The following is a 6,327-nucleotide window of genomic DNA, read 5'->3' as shown; positions in this document are numbered from 1 at the left end:
GTGCTGCGGGGCATTTTAACGCTGGGTTTTAACTGGACGTCTCTGTGTCGCAAGGAGAGTCAATGGGGCCTTGTCTGCAGCCTGGATTACTGGCCTGCAAACCGCCGTTGCAGAGGCAGCATCCAAGCCCGGATCCTCCGCTTTCCTCCCTCCCGCCCGCCTCTGGAGCCTTGCACTGAAGCAGCCACTGAAATCATTTCAAAATTGCTTGGAATTGCTCCGGGCAAAAACACAAGGTTTCGCGAGGTCCTTGAGACCGCAGCACCCGCCAGGGGAGAGCTGCTCAGCAGCTAAAGCCCGATTTGGCTGGCACGCTGCAGCACGAGGAGCAAAAATAGGCTTGCAGGCAGAAAACAATTTTAATTTTAAAATCAAGGGGAGGAGAAGAGAAGCATCCAGGAGGGAGCCCAGGGCGTCTCTCTCCTCTTTAACGAGCTGCAGCGGTTGTAAGACCCGAGCAGCAGCCGAACACTGCCCCCAGCGAGATTGCAGCGCCCGGAGCTGCACGCACCAGGCAAAACCCTCCGCAGCTTTCGGTGCTGCAGAGCTCGCTCGGGCCGCGTTTGAAACGTCTCGAGCGTCGGAGGGCTCAGGGCTGGGGTCTGCCTCACCGACCTGCCGGCAGCAYGGTCGCGGGCCCGGCTGCTCCGGCGCCCACGGACGCTGCTGCGCTTGGATTCACCACGGAGCCGGCGGGAGAACATATTCACCCAGTACCAGTGCCGTAAATCCCTGCTGGCATAACTCGCCTCTTGCACCCCCAGTGTCCCAGGGAGCCGGTGCCGGACACCCAGCAGGCGCGACGGTCCCCTCCTCTCCCCAAAGTGTGTTTAAGCAGGTTTGCCGGGGACACGGGRCCCCTGAGAAGTGGGGCTCCGCTGCCTCTGCTCCCCCCGGGCCGGGCAGACCGCAGCAAGGCGCAGGAACGCGCTGGCAGCAAACGTGCCGGCAGCACTCCCGAGCCTCGCAGCCGAGCTTTGCTCCACGGTTCGTTTCTGGGTCAAGCCTYCTCTGACCTGAACCCGGCTCATCGTTCGGGCGTCTAAATCCCTGGAAGGGGGGTCCTCGTCTTAGGAGGCATTTAAAAGTCCATCCAACAGGGACCTAGAAGAACAAACCTCCTACAGGGACCTAKTCTGTTCTTCCCTAGAGGCAAATGGAAAGATGAGGTTGTAGGTCTTTTCCATCCCTAATCCCTGCAGTTCTGCAGAACAGCAGCGCTGAGTCTTAYGTTTACTTTTCCCCATACGCAAAAACCCGTTTCCCACTGGCTCTGTAGGTTTCCATCCCTGGCTTTCAGAACAGAAATATTACCTGCCTCATTGCATTACAGCTTTGCAAGTGCCCCTAATTTGTCTTTTTTTTTTTTTTAATCTTCCTCTTTCTCTGCCACTGTTTTTCTGTTTTTTCCTTTCTCTCTCCGCTTCTTTCAATGAACGCTCAGACCAAACACTGGCTGTTTCCAAGGGACTGCTTCAAGCTGCCAACTTTCCTCCCTGTGCAGAGTCCTCTTCTCCGTGTGCTGAGCAGAGATAATAAATCAGGTGAGCAGGAGCGCTGGCGTCCGCCCGGCCCACACAGCGGCAAACAGCTCTTGATGACTGCTCAGACCAGAGGGGAAAAAGACGGAGCGATTTATTTCGCAGCTGTCTGCCTGCCCTGGAGATGTGCTCCGTGGCACTAGCTGCACTTCAGCTGGCAGCTGGGAGCCGGGCTGCTTCCTCTTAAAAAAAAAAAAAAAAAGGAAAAAATTGTCAAGTGCATTTGTACCCGCGTCTCCATCGCCGCTGGCTCCGCCGGAGCTGGCAGGTTTTCCCCGGGAGCCGCAGCCACCAGCTCGGCCAGGCCCTGCTAAGGGGATGCCAGGCGCAAGCATCATGTGCGCGCGCGCGCTGGGGAAGGCGGGCGGCCGACGGGGCCGCAGCCCTCGGGCTCGGCTCCCCGAGCCCCGTTCCCGCCAGGGCTGCCTTCGCCTGCTGCCTTGGGGGTTATTTTCCCTTCTTCCAGCCGCCGTGGTCGGGATGGCGGCGTGCCGCGGGAGCCGAGCCCGCGTGGCGGCGGCGGCGGCGGCTGCTCCGTGCCCTGCGGGCAGCACCCGTCCGCTCGACGCCACCACGCCAACAGCTCCAYGGGTCGTCCCGGGGTCCGTGACGCCTGGAGCAAAGCTGACCCCCCTCGGCACGGCTGCAGAGACCCCCGGCCCCATGTCCACGACCCCGGCCCCGGCCCCCTGCCCGGCCCGGCGGCGCCGCCTCGCTCGGGGGGGTTCGCTCCCATCGGCAGCGCTAGCACCGCGCTGAGGACTCGGGAAAGCAAGGAGCAYGGGGGAAGCGGTGCTGCTGGCGGGTTTGCCCTCTCCGCAGGCGATCCGAGACGCCTCCGAACGCCACCGACGCTTCGAATTAATCCGCGGGACGGAAAGGTGTGTTTGGCCCGGCCCCAGAGCCCTGACGGAGCTTATCTCAGCTATTAAACTCGGGAGCTTTCCAGCGGGTGCTCAGCCCGGCGTCGGAAGTCCTCGGCTGGCCGGAGCTCTCCCGCTCCCGCGYGCGGTGCACGCCGCAGGTTCGCGCCGCCGCCGGCGCTGCAGCAGGATGCCSAGACGCATCGCGAAGGGGTTCGGCTCTTCTGCGAATAAGAAATAGTGATGAAAACGTGGGACCGAGCCCAAGGCAGAAAAACGAGGCTCCCGCAAGACGAATGACGCTGTGTTTTGTGGCAGCTGCGGATTAAGCCAGGCGACGGGAGGAAAGCAGCTCGCCTCAGGGCAGAAAAGCACACGGAGGGCTGCACTTCTGCTCGGGAGCCTCCCGCAGCTCCTTCATAAGCACCTTTGAGTCCTGAGGCAAGGAGACAAAGCCAGGCCCCAAACCCACCGCACGCCGCAATCCAATTATCCACCCGAGAGCCCAAAATCGCAGATGGCTTCGCATGGCTTTTCTAACGGAGTGATACTCCAAACGCTGCCGTCTGGGGGACCGTAACAAAACGTACACGGGCTCTTATAACTGCAGCAGCTGGAAGGAAAGGATAAAAATCTACTTACGTGCACAGGCAGAACTTCCAAGAGCTGAGTAAAATTCATCGGACGAACGGGAAACGGCAGAGCGTTGGCAGAGTCAACRACTGCGAGCCACTGGGAGTCAGCCTTATCCACCGCATCCAGCCTCCAGCTGAAAGCGAGAAGGAAAACCTTCCAGACCCCGGGATTCGAGCGCTGCATAAGTTCAGACCCGGCGCGCTGGTGAGGGGCAGCAGCGACCTGCAGACCGAGACGTCGAAGGGCAGTTTGGGAACGGCTGTAGATCCGCGGGGAGGATGTGCTCGCGGAGGGGCGCAGGGAGGAGGGAGGAAGCAAGGCGCTAGCAGACGCCTTCGCAGCTGGGATTCCTCCGGCCGGCCCAAGGGGAAGGGGACCGGGCTTAAAAGAAGCAGCCCAAGGGACAGGAGCAGGGCAGAGGCTGGGCGGACGGSGGAGCTCCGGAGGCTGCGGTGCTGACGGGGGTTTTAAAGGCGGCGTTTGCAAAGAAAGCTGCCGGCTCTTCAAAACGCGACCCGGGAGAGCCGTTGGGCAGCGAGCAGAAGCGCGGCGCAGTGTCCGCCGCGCAGCCACGCGTCCCCGGTAGCCGGTGGAGTCGCGGGGACGCCTTACAAAACTTCCGGGGGCAGAACAATCTCTTAGAAAACACYAGCATCAAACTAAACCGGTGCGTTGGCATATTGCCCGCTGGACAATTTATCTTATACATAAATAGCATAATTAACCTACCCAGGGTATACATTGCATACCACCAGGATGACTTTTAGYTGGAAAACAAGTAAGTCTTTAAAGGTTTAAACCCTATTTACAGAATTGCAGCTCTATAAATCATTCAGATCATCAGGGCTACTTCATTAAAGCCTTTCTGGCCGCGAGCTCGCTAGGAAAAGGCAGAGGGCTGTAAATAGTTTGGCATTACAAACATTCCCCAACACACAGCAACCGTCTTTCAGCAGGTAATGAAACACACGACACGCTCCCGACCGACGGCTGAAGCCTGTTTCACGGCAGTTTCCTCCCAGGACGCAGCCCCAGTTGCTTTCTGCCTTCCCGTCGGAAGAGCGGCCGGGATGTCTCTAACGCGCGCGGCGAGGAAGAAGCGGGTCTGCTCGGGCGGGCGCCAGCGCCGATGCCGCGCACGCGGAGGAGCCCGGCGTTAGCGCCGGGGAGGGCGGCGAGAGCCTCTGCCCCGCGGCGGCCGCCTCGCCTGCAGCCTCCGAGCGCAGCCCATCTCCTCGCTTGTAATTTAGCCGCGAGGCCGTTTGAAAGCGGGGGAGAACGTGGCAGAAGGCAAATGGATTACTGTAGCTGGTGCCAGCACCGGGCTGCCGCACGCCTCGCTGCCCAGAAGCCAAATAAGGGACCTGGAGCTCCCCGGAGAAGCACGGCTGGCTCCCGGGGGGAAGCATCCCCCGCAAGGCTGCGTCCGGGGCCGGGCGACTKCACCTCCGGCACGGCGCGAGCCGGGGCAGTTCGCTGCCGAGAGCCCCCGCAGCTCCACCAGCTTCCCAGCCGGCCACCGGACCGGCTCCGCGCCGCTCGGCCACCCCCCCAGCAAGCGCGGCTCCCCCGAGGAGCCCTCGCTGCGGCTCGCCGKCGCTGCCAGCACCCGCCGGCACCTCCTAGCCGAGCCAGGCATTTCCTGAGCGATCGCCCGGCRCCTACCTGGAGACGAACCGCAAGCTCGTTTTCGCTCGCGGGGTCGCCAGCGGCGAGGCGCCTTCGCCGCTCAGCTGCCTCCTTTTATTTTTGGTTGATGGGATTTAGCATAAAATACTGCTGACCTAGCTGTAATCTAAAAAATTTGCAATCGACAGCTAGATCATCATGTGCCATATTTTTGACTTGCAAATAGCTTCCATGGATAGCGAGGGTGTATTTATTAAACACAGCTAGTGTTGCATCTTTATTTAGCTCCTTCTGTTACCACACTGTATAATTCATGAAATTGCCTTATAAAGTTAGGGAGGAATTAAAACATTGACCAGCCCGTGAACCAGGGTTGACACTTTAATTATTTTAAAAGGAAAGCTGAGAGAAACTAAAACCTGACAAACAACCCAGGGCAGGGGGAGAGGGCCCGGCAGCGGAGCAGGCAGGAGACAMACCAAACCCAGCTCCCGAGCGCCAGGCCCAGCCGAGCGTGGCTGCCGCCTCGGTCCCCACTTCGCCGGGGAGCACCCAAGTCCCCCGTGAGCRGCTCTCCCGCTGAGCGCAGATTCACACGCTGCGGTCCACGGCACCGTGTTCACCAACAAAATGTTCCCCTCGAGTTCACCCTCACGACCGAAAGCCTCTTTCCCTACATCAGAGCCCCTGTACGCCTTAACTCGCAAACATTTGCGTTAGTGCTTCCAGCAGAAAGATTTGGGTCTCTAGGTTGCCTGCCCACTGCCCGGGCACAGCACTGCTCATGCCTGGGTGCAGCCTGGCGCGTACACAGCGACGCGTGGCAGCCACRGGGCTCACGTGGTCTGCAGCAGGCCGGTGGCTTGCAACGGGGTAAGCGGTTTCAAAGGGGCACGTGCTTTGCAGAGGGGTACGTGCTTTGCAAAAGGGTATGCGGTTTGCAGAGGGGTGCGTGGTTTGCAGAGAGATATGTGGTTTGCARAGGGGCACGTGGTTTGCAGAGGGGCATGTGGCCTGCACACCTCAGCCATCCTTGCACCATGCAACACGGGTTGTAAAGTGGTGGCTTATAACTATGAATTATCTTTGCATTTAGATATATCTTTAAACCAAACAGGAAAGAAAAGCAAAATTCTGATTTTTTTAAGAAAAAAGCCAAAATGTTTTCTCTCACCAGCATTTAGATAACAGAAGTCCTAACTGTGACCCCCAGTGGTGGCTCACGTCTCCACTGCAAGGCAGCTTCCCAGGTTTCCAAATTGGGATTTGCTCCACCTCGGAAAGGGAGTAAAACCTGTGAGCGTGTCCCTGGTCTGGGAGTCAGTTTGCAATGTGAACGCATCAGCCCCCAGATTCCTGGTTTTCAGTGTGAACCTGTCTCTCCTTGAACACCAGGGCACTCCCTTTGGAAATGTTGTCCCTGGAGAGGGATCCTTCCCCAAAACATTTCTGTGGCTTAGGAAAAAAAAAAAAAAAAAGCCAAAAAGAACCCAGCATCAAAGCAAAATTAAATAGTGACACTGGCACAAGGCTTGACACGAGAGCCCAAATTCAAAACATTCCCGCCTTTGGGAAAATTCTTTTCCTGGAGGACACCTCGGGGCACGCGCTTTCCCGGCGCCGGGTCTGCCCGGCCGGGACGCAGCGCCTCGCGCCGC

This window comes from Rhea americana, unplaced genomic scaffold (assembly GCF_003343005.1).
Source record: "Rhea americana isolate MKP2758 unplaced genomic scaffold, rheAme1 scaffold_178, whole genome shotgun sequence".
NCBI classification, from domain to species: Eukaryota; Metazoa; Chordata; class Aves; order Rheiformes; family Rheidae; genus Rhea; species Rhea americana.
Note: the sequence above shows the minus strand (reverse complement) of the source record.